Source organism: Oryzias latipes, chromosome 15, assembly GCF_002234675.1.
Source record: "Oryzias latipes chromosome 15, ASM223467v1".
In the NCBI taxonomy this organism is placed as follows: Eukaryota; Metazoa; Chordata; class Actinopteri; order Beloniformes; family Adrianichthyidae; genus Oryzias; species Oryzias latipes.
The window spans coordinates 21,212,042-21,227,581 of record NC_019873.2 but is presented as its reverse complement, the minus strand read 5'-3'; the positions used below and the strand labels follow the sequence as shown (position 1 = coordinate 21,227,581).

Below are 15,540 nucleotides of genomic sequence, written 5' to 3'. Positions count from 1 at the left end.
CCGGCCGCTCGTATTTAGAAAATTACATGCGAAAACTCACTTTTCAAAACAAAAAAAGAACCAAGTGCCGGTCCCAAGGTGGGTAAATGCAGAAGGTAGTGTCAATAAGAGCTTTCAACTTAAAACTCATGAGACACAGATATGAACAGATATGAATAGATAAACAAATCCTGATTCCATAGTTATCTATGCCTTTTAGGGGCTCAAAGCAATACGACACCCAAACTCTCAACACACCTAGACCCCCCCCCCCCCCCCCCCAAACACACACACACATTCTACCTACCTAAATCCCCACTATTCACCCCTCCCAGTTAAATAAATAATTTCCATCCACAGATTTCTACATCTGAAGTGACTGATGGGGAAGACATTGTCCTGCGTGTGCACGACCAACAGCAATAAGATAATGAGGGGGACTGGCTGCTACTTTGCTTGCAGTGGTTGAATCACGGCTGATTTGGTTGTGGTTCATCCATGACTCACTTTCTAGAGCAAGTGGTTCCCTGGATGGACAGGCTGCTTACTTCCTTTATTTGACATTATTTGATTAAAAAAAACAGGAAGACTGAGAAATATCTCAGGTTATAGCTGTCAGGTTTTGTCAAGGAGAAATGGCAGCAGCATGCTGCTTTGACACAATGTTCTTTAGTTGGCTTTGACTTTTGACATGATAACTGACAGTAACTGGGATTTACCTTCATGCTAGATGTTTTAGGATTTCTGTTGCAGCTCTCTAATTTTTACACCTGAACACTCACTCCATGGGAAAGCAAATAAAGCAAACGATTGGTTTAAGGATGCGGGACAATTTTCATCTTGTCAGTGTAGTCGGGTAAGAATTCATTTAACATGAAAGTGCCTTGTTAGACAAATTCCCACTGCTTGATTTATTTTAAACGCTTCTGTTTTGTTTGATTTAACGCTAAAAAAAACCCAACTATGGTTTATATTTCTTTTTTAGAAGTTTTACTCTAGCCTTTGTTTTATTGTTTTTTGAAGACAAAGAAGACACGAATTGATGTTACACTAGTTGTTTTATGTTTTATTTATTTTTACCAATTTTCCCCTTTTTTAGATTATAGGCGTAGAAGTGACGTCTCTTTGGGTGCTACGTTTTTGTTCTGTTAGACACTGTTTTTTTAATCCCTTGACACCTAAATTTATTTCCAGCAATGAAAAAAAAAATTATTTATGTTTTTGCTTTTAAGTGGATGCTAAGTTAAGGTCATTTAAACCTGAAGTGGTTAGATGCATATTTACATCAATAGGCGTCAAGGGGTTAATGAATCAAGGTTGTCAAATATATTTATTCATTTAAAAATCGAGAAATAATTTGACAGAAATAAAACCCCATGTAATAAATACAGATGTTTAACAATAACATAAACATTAGCTTAATATAAATTATAGTTTGGTGCAAAATCGTTTTTCCCTCTTTTATGTGATTCAATGTCAAATGAGCAGAGGTTATTGCAGCTAGTGCGTCTCCCTGCTGCAATATTCTGAACATCAGCTAATGAATCATAATATTCCTTTTCTTTAATGTACGTAGCCCCCTTCCCCTTACCCCCAGACTGAACTGATTGCGGCAAATAGTTTTAATCTTACCCAATTTCATAAAGTTTTCTTTATGGCCTCGGTCTCAGTTACTTTAATTCACCTATATCAGCTGACCGGTCTTGCTAAAGAGAAGCAACTGCTATTTTTTCTAAAAAAATACTTGAAAACATGGGGCTTTTCTTTTGAAAAATGTATTACAGTCCTCCCTCTTTCACTTTAGAGTGTATTTAGACTGAACACATTCGATGCGCCTTTAGTGTACCAGGTTTCGTTTCCCCTGATAATCCGGAACAAATTTTCAGTCTGAATACACCCAAGTGGACCCTGGTCCGGGACCAGAAACCGCTCTCAGATCCATTTTTGGAGGTGGTCTCGGTTTGGTTTTAGTCGGAATGAGCTTCGGTTCGCTCCCACTGTAGCCAGTGGTCACGTGAAGTCAACAGAGTAGGAATGTAGTAACTGATGAGCCGCAGACAAATGCAAAGCAACAACTGTCACGTTACCAAAGAGGAAAAAAGGGTCATACTCCTTACCTGTTAGAACTTTTATTTTAACACAGCTGAAACGCTTCTTACATGCTTTTCTAGGTCTCACTGTGCGATGCACTTGGCGCTGCTGTGACATCATCTTAAAAGCTACCTTGTAGTTCCTTAATGGAAATCTCTTAAAATATAGCCATAGCCATAACGATGAGAACCAGCAACTCATTGAAATGTGATCGGAGGAATTCAGGCTCCTTAAAACAACTTTATAACGTGATACAAATTCTTTTCTCACTTTTTTCTCCACAGTCTATATGTCATAAGCACTTATTGACTTACCTTCTTAACTGTCTTCTTGCTAGTAACCGCCCTGCAGCATCCTTCCACTGGACCTAACAATTTGTGAGCGAAATATAAAGTTTAACCGAAGTCGCAAGACTTCCATAATTTGAACCTCTAGTTTGCCCCGCCCTCATAATTCCTGACCAATTCATTTTTATAGTAACAGTAATTTTTTGGGTTGTAGTGGTTTTATTTTTACCAAGTTTGTTTTTCTCTTGAGTTTTTTTTTTTTTGCCTGAGTTAAAATTACCCAGAGAAAATGCTAGTCCCTTAAACCTCAGAGTTGGGTTAAATACAACCCAACTTGGGTTATTTTGGTTAAACTCTGATCATTAAACATGTCCTCCTTCACTTTAAACCATAACTCTGAGAAAATAATAAAAGGCTCACTCTCATCTTTTTGTGTTAAAGCGTGGAGGGCAAAGTCACGCTGCCAGGTGACTTTGGTGGGCTTGACACTTTGCTGCAGAGGGAAATGGCCTGTTAGGAGTATTAGGACGAGGAAACTGGATCTGTGTGTGGATGACTAGTGCACTAAGCTAACTTGGCATGAATAAGAAACAGGATTTGCTTTTGAGCAGGAGGTGCTGATAGCTTTTTGTGGCAATTCTAGGAACCTGGAATTGGGGGGCAAAGAAGCACAGGTGGAAACTGTAATGTGAGGGGTTTCCAAGGGTTCATGAGTGGGTTGTGTTCTGGTTATCCTCTATCCTTTTGTGCTTAACTTCCGCTGCATCACTCTAGTATTAGACAGAATATTATTATAAATCTTTGTTCCTATTTGTAAAGTGTGGCCAAAATTAAGTACCGGTATGTATAAAATTACATTTCTTTTCCACTTTTTTTTGTGCTGCTTTTCTTACACTCTGTTATTTAATGGTTTAGTTAACCACTCTGCATTATACCACCTCCAGGAGTTCTTATGTGACGCTTTTGTTACGAGAGTTGCATGTGGAGGAGTGTGTAGGCTTTGTGGCTCCAGTTTCTGTTGAGACATGAATGGCACCATCTCCCTGTGAAAAACAAAAACATTGCAAAAAAAAAAAGAGAGGAAAACCTCAGCTGGAACAAGAAACAACACATTCAAAAAGAAGAAAATACTTAGCTATGATTATTTTGATATTTTCATTTATTTCATAAACACAGTTTCTGTCATTTTAAGAGAAAAAAAACATGACAACTTAAAGTTTCTCCAAAAGGGCAATTAATTAAGTATATTTTATGACAAGAAATGCCTTTCATGAACATCAACGAAAGAAAAAAACATTGAATTTTCCAGTTTTATCTCCTCATGTACTATATCATGTGAATGTTCTCTCTGTCCCTAAAGTACACCTGAGGAGCAAGGAGAGCGTTGACTTGCTGGAGCAATGATGCTTTTTAACCTTCATAGGGGTTTTTAAGCATCTGCTGTCCCTCGTGGCATAAAACGATGAAAAGATGACAGAAAAATGAATGTTGTGTGTTGTTATTCTAGGTTTGTTGTGTTTTGTACATTGCAAACGATAAAAATAGTTTATTCTTAAAAATATATGTAATAATTTTATATTTTACCATCACTAATATTATTGTTATTGTTTTTGTTTGATAAAATGACACATACTCCAATTCTATTAAACTGTTGTATATTATTATAATGCAAACATCTGCAATTGTCAAATGTATTCACAAAATTACTAATTTTATTTGTTTAAAATGACAATTTGATAGATTTAGGTATAATCATGTACATTTCTAAAACAACTTTATTATTTAAAAATGAGTTTCTTGGGTTAAAGCCTATTAAATCTTTGATACTACAGGGAATGTAAAAGAAAACGTAATTGTTTGTGATGCTCTGGTGACCAAAACACAGCAGGATCTCCTAAAAACAATACAAAAAATACAGTCAATATTTAATAACTCTGGTTAAAGAAGTCTCATTTTGTTTTATTTCTGTCACTTTGTCTTCTGCCTCTGACCTTGAGTGTTGTCCTTGCATCTGTGTTTGGAGAAACAATGACACAGACAGGTTTGATGTTGGGAATAGAAAATGAGAAAAGATTAGAGGGTCCTCTGCATTTTAGAAAATCTGTTCCACTCAAGTTTTTTGTGTGTAGTATTTCATTGTTTTTGCTGATGGACTTATTTGGTTAACAATAGGTTTTGTTTAAACTGTTTTGCTCTCCATTCAGGATTTATCCTCATTCTTCTGTTAGCTGCAAGATTCTACTGCCTCTACATAAAATATGGAGATCACTAACAGCAGGATCTGGAGGTGTCAGAAAAACCTGTCCAAAGCTCTGTTTCTGGAAGGGCAGACAGGGAAGCAGTGATGCACCAGCAAAGCGCCAGTCTTATCACAGGAAGAGGGTTCGGTCCTGACAGCAAACATCTGTTGCACAGGGCAGACTGGACTGTCATGCATTTTAATCCAAGCTCCAAATGTCTGTGAGAGACACACCAACATAAATCCACCTCTATTCAGCTGCAGGTGCCGTGCTGAGCAGCCTCAGCCTCATCTTCATCTCCTTTCAGGTTGGACATGAGGTTTTTCTTTGTACACAGGCTACACAACAACAATTTTCCAGAGAAATCAGTATTTATGTTTTTTGATGATCTTTTGATAAAAGTTTAAAGCTTAGAGAAAATAAACACATTTGAAAATCCAGACAAATCAGTTGTGTGCTACCCAGTCCTGTAGTTGATGATATAACTTTGTAGTGACACTAAATCTAGCAAAAGTGAAGTTAGTTAAAATTTACCAAGAGAATTTCATCCTCAGCAGTCTGGGCATGTGATGCGCGCTCAAGAACATACTAAACACGGGTTCTTAAACATGCATTTAGCCTATGGTGTTCACACTGGACAAGCAGGGAGGGGCTTCTACCTCTTTTTCTCTCTCTAATGTTTACTAGCACATATATCTGTTCTGATATATGAAGTACTTCTGGCTGGGCACAATTACTAACTTCTCCTCCTTGATCAATTTTCAAATGGTTGGTACTTCTGTGAATCAAAAGGGACACCATCCATAAGTCTCCACCAAATCCGAGTCCATGGTTGATCAAAGTTCAACCTGGTTTAACTTTCAACACGGCATCAATGGCTGCACGTTTTGAACTTACAGCTTGAAGACGGTTGTAGAAACTTGCGTAGCTACACATTAGGCCTGCACAATATACAGCAAATTTATCGTTATCACAATATCAAGCTGTGCAATATGTATATTGCAAAAGACAGTGAAAATTGCAATAAATGGTTACCTCCAATGTGCTAAAACAATCTTAAGGCAACTTGAAACATTTAACGAATCAAATAAATCCCTTTTTGCATTTGACCAATCGGATGGACCCCTTCACGTTGTTGACCAATCAGATGAAGCCCTATTATGTTAGATGTTCACCTACGAGGGTCATTTGGAGTATAATATTTAAACTGTTGCAATGAAATGTGAATGATGTTTTTAGTTGTTTTGCTCTTTGTTTATATACTGCAAGTTATATCGTTATCTCAATATTAATCACCAATATCGCATATCACAAGTTTTCCTCATATCGTGCAGCCCTACATGAACATTAGAGTTTTTTCAACCCTTGTGCTATCCTAGACACTTTAATATTGGGAGTTGGGTCATCTAGACAGTGCGCTGAACCTTTTGTCTTCAATGATTTGTGATCTTCACTGGTGTCCATGGATTACATGAAATCTTTCCACCTTTATCCACCTTTGTCATGGTAGGGAGAACACGTCAATGAAAGGGTGAGGTCTTCTAAGATAGCACAAGAGTTACCAGGATTCCAGAAACAGTCGTTGACGTAGACATTTTAATGGAAGTGGCCGTTGAAGGTGTGTTGTAGAGGGCGGTGCGAACGTAATTTAAACTGTTTTCAAGAAAACGGGGCTAGATTTAAACGTGGACGTCAGAAAAAATAGAAATGAAACATTTTTTGAACTATTACCTCTTTTTTTAAATATATTTTTTAATTTGTCCACAGTAATGCAGAGGGGTCTTGTAATATTTCTAATATTACTTTTTTTGTACTAGGTTTAGAGTATTGGACATTTTGCTCATTTGATGTGACTGGAAGGAGGAGTGCTGCTTGGCGAATCACAGGTCGAGTATTTAGGACATCAGGAGCACGAAACATATCTGTGATAACATAGTCAAAACACAGAGGTGGTGGGAGAAAACTGTTGCAAAAACATCAGTAACCTAAGTATTGATGTTTAAAGCACACGTAATATACATATTTTACACTCTAGTAATATATTTATCTAAATACACATAAGAATCACGATTGATTTCTTTTACAGAGGGGGGTGATGCATTAGGCACAAAGGCTGTATTTTGTCCTGTCTGTTGACATTTCGTTTTCAAAGTGTGTTTCATAGTTGCTTCTAATAAATGCAGCAGCCTTTTTGAACTTTAAATCATCACAGTGCATTTGCCATAACCAAAGATTGTTATTGATTTTCATGCACCAAGACTTGGCTTTCTTCTAGTGCTATATTTGTGGCAGCCTGAGTAACGACCAAAAAATAAAACGCAGAGCACAGCAAACAAGGAATGATCTGACACTTCTCAGTTTGCTCATTTCTAAATGGATTGTGGTGGAAAAACTATATTCAGCTTCTGTATACTCATGTAATTGGCAACTGATCAGCAGTATTTTTCTCTCCGTCCTACTAATCAAAGATGAACTTACTGCATGCATATTGTGTTAAAAGTATTGTGGTGTTTTATGAAATATGGTTTAAAAGGTTTGCTAGGAAATTGTAAATGGACTCCTTCATGGTCAGATGTTTGTTTGTATGTGGTTGTTGAGGCTGTCCACAAATAAATGAGTAAGCAGTTTCCACCACAGCAATCGTGCCAATATCCACTATTTAGCACTGCAGCAAATGTTTGTGTTTGTGAATTAACACTTTTCGTAGTCTCTAAAACATCAAAGTGGCAATTCTGTGCAATATATATTGCCAGAATGAAGTTGCTCTTCTAATATAGGCGTCTATTGGAATCTGCTTTTAAATATGTTGCAGATGGAAACCAAAGGTATGTTAATCTTGAGACCTAGGGTCAGCATCTCTGATCACCATATTTTTGCGTAAAAGGAATGACTCATGAATTTTTTATCTTTCAATGTACATCCTTTTTGGGGTCTTAAATCCCTAAAACTCTAAGCCTGATTGATGGTCATCTTGGGTCAATGGCAGTGTGCAGTGCTTATGTATGTTAATCCACCAACAAGACAAGCTCATATACGAGGCCAGACTATGTTTTTTATAAAGCAGACACCCCAGCCTAACCCCTACAGTACTAAACTGTGCTCCTGTCATGCCCCTACATCTTCTTCAACCATCAAGTGTACTAATAAAAGGACATCCATAGTGTCTGAACTATCTAGAGGTCAAAGGTTTGGATGAAGAGTATACTTGGCTCCACAAGGGGGATATGTTTCGAAAAGGAATTCCCATTATTGGAAATTTGAGACTGTGTCCCAACTCTTTTTCCAGACTGAGTACTCTGCAGGGATTACCATTTGTTTATGTAATGAATTGCTGAGATTGAGTCAGGACTTCTTGGATTGTCTGCAGGGAGACAGAAAATGTCTGCTGGCATTTGGGTGGTTTGTGGCAGGACTTGCCCAACAATGGCTTTGGACCTCTAGTCCCATGCGCTGGCCTAACAAATTTCTTATGTGTTACAGTTTCAGATTTTCACACACAAGATGAATGAATGAAAAACAGTCTAGTTTAGGCCCAATTGATTCAAAATTCATACCCTTTCAATCACGATATTTATCCAGATTATTATAGCAGTTTTTAAATATTCCATGTTGGATAGCTAATCAAATAGAGCCTTCTAAATTTGGCAACAATAAAGCTAGCTGGATCTGGTGGTTCTTGGTTCTATTTGACTGATCACAGCAGGAAATCAACAGCAAGTAGGTCAGGAATGTATGGAACAGGATCCAGGTTGGGAAACCCCAGTTTACAGTTTCATGCCAGCTAGATTTACCCCTTTGATGTTGTTTTCTAAAACCCTTTTAACATTCGTTGATGATTCCAGTGCACCCACATTAGGTGTACTAACCTTACATGGAAGCTAAAATGATGTGCAAATTTGACATCTATGCAGATTGACAAACTAATCAGAAAAAAAGAATCAGTCTAATAACTATCTGTGGTTTGGAGTCTGTATTTAAAGCTGTAGGAATGTTTTGTCTACAACCATCAATGCAGTTTATTTAACTGTACAGAACCTTAGTCTATTTTATTGTTCAACTACTTACATTAAAGCAAAGCATTTGATCAGAAACGTAGTTTCTTGAACATAAAACTAACTAAGCCCAACTATTTAACTCGCGTGTATCCCAATATTAAATAACATTATTGTTATGTAACATTAGATACAAGCTAACAATATTTTAGGCCTTTGCAGCTTTGACAATACTGCTATGACAATTGGTTGCAGCTCTATTAGACTTATTTCTGTATGCATGAGTTGTAGGTGTAGTAAACATACAGATATTTACATAATATTTGATAAAGATCTTTAGTTGACTTCTCCTGTTGAGTGGGTGTAAAAAACCCCACTTTTATAGCTATAATTTAAGATGGAATTACTGATACAAAAAATTAATTTAACAGACATGTGCTTTTTAAGTAATCAAAGCTTGTTTCCCCCTACATTAAGCTAAAATATTGAAGTGCCATCCCCAGTGCTGTAGGTAAATCTAGATATGGAAAACCTTTTAACCAAATTTGATTATACATTTGGGTTAATGCAATATAAAATCTCTGCTAGTGAGGCTGAATCACTAAATAAATGTGTCAGACTTCAATCTATGTGTGTTTAAAGAAAATAAATGAATGTGCTGTTTTAGCACTACACTCAAGAAAATAATTTTTGAAGATTTAAATAAATTTTTTTTTAATATAAATTCAGCTGGAAAGAAAAATGCAACCTTAAAATGCATGTTTATGTTTGTCGTCTGTATGATTTCGTTTGGGTTGTTTAAAAACATAGTATTTCATTCTTTTCTAGTTTAAAAAAGGTAAAAGGTCTAAAAAGGAAAATACATGTTTTAATCAAGTTTGAGAATGATTGGAAGGATTACATTTTTAAATCACACTTTATACGAATCCGTTAAAAAGAGTAATGCAATCTCTCTTTGAAAAAAATGCAAATTTAAAATGTGTAGTCACAAAACATGATATAGTCTATATATTTGTAATCTCATTTTAAAATTAAAAATCGTGTGGTACAATTTATTACTGATCATCAAAAATCTTTTTAACAATTTCAAAGAGCCTTTTGGTCCTCCATTATTTATAGTTTACTTTATTCATAAAAGTTTAAATTGTATTTGTTAAAAATAAAATAAAATACTAGATAGGGAATGCTGAATTATTTGCTGATTGTTTGAATTAACTGCCGACTCTAGTTAACATTTATCTTTTTTGCCAACCACATTATGACGTTGATGCGATTCCTTCAGATGTGTTAACTTCAACGTCCTCCACTTCCACCTCTATGCAATCATCTGGGTGTAATGAACCAGTGGCGGATTTCAGTGCAGTGCATTTGTACGCTGACATAAAGGTGACCTTGAGAGACAGATTTCTTTGTTAAGAACACCTTTGACTGCGTCAGGCTCTAAATGAAAACACAAGCTGAGCTTTTATTGATCGAAAGGGGTTTGGATAGTGTGAGAATTACATCCCAACATCATAGGGTCTTAGCAACTGGTCACAATTACCCTCTAAAGGCTTCAGGCTAAAATGCTAATTGGCCTTTTTTCCCGCAGGTTTTGGGTTCTCTCGTATTTGAAATGGTACGATAAAAGCTTATGTTCAATTTCTGGTTTATTTGTTAGATAATCATTGCTTATGCAATACAGTCAAATGTAATGTCATAAAATTTAAAATCTACATGAACTGAATCTTTTGTAGGCAACAAGAGCAGCCTCCTGACTCTGTATTACATTTGCCAGAGTGGTTGCACTGAATGAATAGCTTCTCTCTCAATTACAATCTTGTTTGATGCTTGGAAAAGTGAAATCCCAGGAGGTTATGCCCAACTTGGGTTTCCCACACTGCCCACCAAAGTGCTGTGAACTTAACACACACATGGACTAAGAGAGACAGAGCAGTTTCAGAGCGACATGTGCTTTGTACAGGAGCGCTTTCAGCATTGAAGTTTGAATGACTTGACATGTACAGATAAGAGCGTGGGTTCATCGTTAAAAATGGATGACAATGTGTAGCTGCCATGCTGCTCCCTGGTACCGTATTCCATTTAGTTAAAGCAGGAGTTAGCTGTTCGGCAGAGGAACCAATATCAGGTTGCATAGCCGTCCAGCTGGCAGACCTTTGGATATTAGATACTTTAATCTGCTTTGACTTTTGTTTCTTCTGCTTCTTTTTGCAGGTTTAAGTTGAAATGTGGGGGATACGGTGTTGTACAGATCAGAATAGAATAAAAAAGTTTCTGCAGTTTTTCCAGGTCGAATTTAGATGATTTTTATTTTTTCAGACACTACCACACATAAATAGCAAACAAACAATGCATGCAAAAGGCATTTGCATAAATTTTGAACAATTGAACGGCAGGATGAGTTGTCATCATTTACCTGGGACTGGGATCATCTATGTTTATCGAGGAATCAGTGTTTTGATCTATCTTAAAGTGTTTGCAAGCAAATGTTGTGCCTTTTTACTGTTTTGTTCAAACAACTGCAGGATTTACTGCATGAAGTCTTGCTGTACGATTTAATTTTGCTAAGGTTATTAGTACAATGATAGTAAATGCTTAGGTGTTGCCTTTTGATCATGTTTAAGGTTCTCCAAAGCCCTTTACACTGCTTTGCTGCTTATGACCAAGTGGGTAGTTTTTTTTTCTCCTTCCCCTACAGTCTTAGAGCCCTTGGCCTGTGAGGGACATAGGGTTACGTTTCCCTCCCTAGGGCACTTTGGCACGTGGCAAGGAATTAAGAGGGACCTCCTGATCTACTGACTAGAAGATAAATACACTATCAGCTGAGCCACACTGCTATTTGTTACAGAAATCCAACTCCTTTGTAATTATTGACAGCTCTACTAGTTCTTTAATGACAGTTCTGATGTGTCAGCAGTCCTGTTTGACCACATTTGAACGTGTCCTGCAATAATTTAGGCCTTAGGTGCTGCTGTGTGCGTATACCGGTAATTTATTTAGTTATACTATCCAAACCTTTTCTGTTTTTATTGCCAACCTCACTGGGATTTACATTTTCTTTTATTGGGACTGAAATTTATCCAAAAAGCAGCATTTTTCTCCCTAGTGTTTATGTTAGGCCTTAATGAAAACTGAACAGAATTTGGCTTATTTTTTTTAAATATGTGCAGTACAGGATCAATCTTTGAAAAACACATTGCCAGAACATTTGCATGTTGTTGTTACTTTTAGTGCTACTCAAATTGCTCAACCTTGGACTTTATCTTAATCGAGCTTTAGCTTCTTAAGCTAAAGAGTTAGCTTAAGTTAGTCCGTTTTAATGGTTACGTTTAGCATACGAGACAAAGTAATCTAAAATATAAATGAAATAAATCCACACAAAACCCTCTGAATAGAAATCGTGTTTAATAAAATAGCTATAAAAAAGGCAGAGGTGATTAAAAGAAAGACATAGCTAATAAAACAGAGCACTATACTAATTTAGCTGCATTTTAGTGGAAAACTATTCTAAATCAGAATTTCAAATCATTTAATTAGCCATTTTAAATCCGAATTTTCCTCATAAATGTTTGTGGGTGGTCTGTAGGCTCTGATGAAATGTCCTGGTCCAGTGTTACTGTTGACCAGGACAGCAGTGGGGAGTAGTTTTGAAAATTCAGACAGCGTAATTCAATCTGCAGAGCTCATCTTAGTCGTGGAATCCATTGGCCACTGTGACATGCAGCAGTTGTGCTCCAAGTCTTCGTTTTGGCAGGACACATTGCATTGAGTGCGCTGGCTCCACGCCACAACTATTCTGCACAAGTGTAAATTTTCAGCACCATGGAGAGCTCAAAGAGGAAAACTAAGCCAAACCAATTTTTTTTATTTTTTAAATGCGCATGGATGGGATGCCAGAGCTGCTGAGTAATTAAAAAAAACCTTGTTGTAGAGTGGCTTCAATAAAAGATTTTGGTTGGGAATTATTTTTAAATTTTTTTTTACTTTTTTGAAACTAGATTAGTGCTTTTCTTTAAACAAAACAATTGTTTGGTCTTCTGTCATCTAATTAAGATAACATATCTATTTTGTCCAGCTCTGTGTACTTCTAAAGTCAATAAAAGAAAATGCTTTGATGAATAGTTAAACCTTTCCCAATTCATTGTATTAAAGATTTTCTATTTGTCTTCAAGAGGAAAAATACTCTCATTAATAAAAACTATCAATAGTTGGCAAAAGGTTCAAAATCAGGTGGCAAACAACTGAAAATGTAGAGGACAAAGCAAGATTTTAAATATCATTAAAATCATTGGGAAGGTTGGAAGTTGTGATGGTTGCTGGGCAACAACAGAACTGATGGAGACACTTGTAGTTTCATAAAGTAATGCAGATGAAATTATTCTGTAAACATCATGGATGTAAACATAAAGCAGAGTATTTCATTTTAGTGAGCTCCCATCTTCTAAATGATCACCTACACATTTTATTTTAATTGTATGTTACTGGTTTTTAATTACATAACAATTTACTGTACACTTCTTCTGTCGCTCACTGATTTCTTCATATTTTAATTAAACCAGTGGCTTTATGGTCATATTTTCGGAATTAATCAGGCTGAGTCAACTGCACTTAAATTTAACGGGCTTCCTTTATTGTGGTTACTTCTATAGTCAAATATTAAAAAGAGCTATACTTGATCATAAAAATAGCTTAAACAGTTGAAATTACCATCCTTTTTTCCCTTAAATGTTAAATTGTTAATTTTGGATCAAATAAAAATACATAAAATATTAAAAATATTATTTTGTCCTAGTTACAGAATATATGGGGTTAAAATAGAATAAAAAAACAATAATTTTCCTTCTAAAATGCAATTTTATGAGAAAATTAGGAATGATTTAAACGTTTTCTTGTTAATTTTCTATCTACAGAGCTTCTCTTTTTAAAAATAGGTACTTAGAAATGAGTTCTGTTTTAATTTGAAACATTTTAAAACTAAGCTGTTAATGTTCTCGGGATTTTTCTTACAAAATGCCCTAAAACAATTAACAAAAGCAGTATGCAAATCTTCTCCAAGAGCCAAAAGTGTTCAAAGGTGTTGACTCTATTAAATATGCTAATATAAATGATATTCTTGGATGCTTATGAGAAAAAAAAATGCTTGGAAGATGAGCTAAAAGGATATCCCCCTCCGGAACTTTTGCTCATCAACTTTAATGGCGATTAGATTTTGCATATTAGATTACACTGTGTGTGGAGCTGACATCCTGTCCTAAGGGGCGTCACAGTTAAGAAACTTGTGTTAAAAGAACTGTCACAGTTCATTCTTTGGGGAGGATAAATGCATGGGGTGAATATTTTAAGGAAACATTAGACAATCAAAATGAAATGTTTATAAAATCTCTAGGATTGCATATCTAAAAATCGTGAAAATGTTGATGAAAATGTAATAATTTTGAGGCAAAAATATTCAAATGCGTAATTAATGCAATTTAGCTATTGAGCTGCTGTAACTAGTTTTCTGTATAAAGTACACTGTTGTTTAAACACGAGGTTTTTCAAAATAAAAGTGGCACAATTAGAGTTTATTTTGTGCTCTGTTTCTATCTGTTGTTATTCAGGTAATGTGTACTTTTTTTTTCATCAATTTTGTGCTTTCAGTGGACCACTTTGTTTTACTGTGCTACTACTTTTCACCAGGCTTTACTGTTGTTAGGCTGGAAACATAAAACAGAGGTCTTGCCAATAAGAAAAACATTCTAAAACACCATGCCTCTGTTGTTCCATTTTTTATATATGTGTTATTGCGATCCTTCCTATATGATGAATTGCTTTTGATCTGGACCATTTATCTTTGACCTTCACAGTTTGCCAGATAAAAAGGAATACGGTTTTACTGCTAGAGCCTGTCATGTGTTAAAAGCTGCATTAACTGTGAGAGCCCTTTATTAAAATAATTTCCAAATGGGTGTTATGGCCTTTAGGCTTGCCAGTGTTCTGTGGGATTTGCGTGATGTATAGGTATGCGCTGCACCCCCCTGCAGCCATCCACGTACCCACCAATTTGTTGTGAGCATCCAGAGTTGACCCATGGATATCAGTCATCTTCTGCATGACTGGAAATCATCTCTCTGAAGCTGCCCATCCTGTGCACTTGTACATTTTACAGTCACAGATGGCGCAAACATGTAAAAGAAGAAAATCATTATTTTAGGGGATTCTGTTTGCAGACAGACGATATTGTGGGGAATTATTTCTTAATTGGTAAAACGTGTGATGATTAGAGGTGTTCTTTCATATTTGGGGAAATAAAAAGATACCATGGACTCCTGTCTTATCTTCAACGTGTTATGAAAACACCAAGCATTTGATCTTGAGGGAATTGTTCCTACATTATGAAGTTATATTCTCACCATGATCTTCTATTATCTATTTTCAAAGCGTTCCCAGCGGTCTTTTAATTATTATTATTATTAGCCATTTTTTAGACAAAATGCCTGTGTCATTTTCCAGGACATAATTTCTGCAGAGCAGCAGTAGATCATTAGAGATTCACCTCTGAGTTGTGGGCGGGACTGTTGGCGAGGAGTAAACCTCCTCTTATTTCCCATGATCCCTACGAGAACACATTAAAAACACTCAAAACAGTGTTTTTGTGTGTGTTTTTACTGTTATCTCTGTATTTTGAACCTTTTACTACTAATGTAGAGACTTTTTAGAAAAAGCTTTTGCTTTTCTGTCCAATGAATTGGAAGTGGGATGTTGCATCTGATCTGTCAGGACAGGACCAAGCTTGAAATCCTGAGTGGGTGTGAAGCTGAAAGCGAAGGTTCAACATCAACAATAAAAACATGTTGGTGCGGCCAAAAAAAAGTTCAAATAAATATTAGGATTTTCTTCTAAAAGACTTTGACTTAGCAAAGTGAATTCATGCTCTAGCCCAGTGTTTTTCAACCAGTGTGCCGCAAGATG

The 15,540-nt window shown here is 36.1% G+C and overlaps 1 protein-coding gene across 26 annotated transcripts in view; it reads left to right on the top strand.

The window, feature by feature from the left end:
- Positions 1 to 15,540, top strand: part of LOC101174692 (calcium-activated potassium channel subunit alpha-1) — a 159,094-nt gene that overhangs the window by 2,136 nt on the left and 141,418 nt on the right. The window lies entirely within an intron of this gene.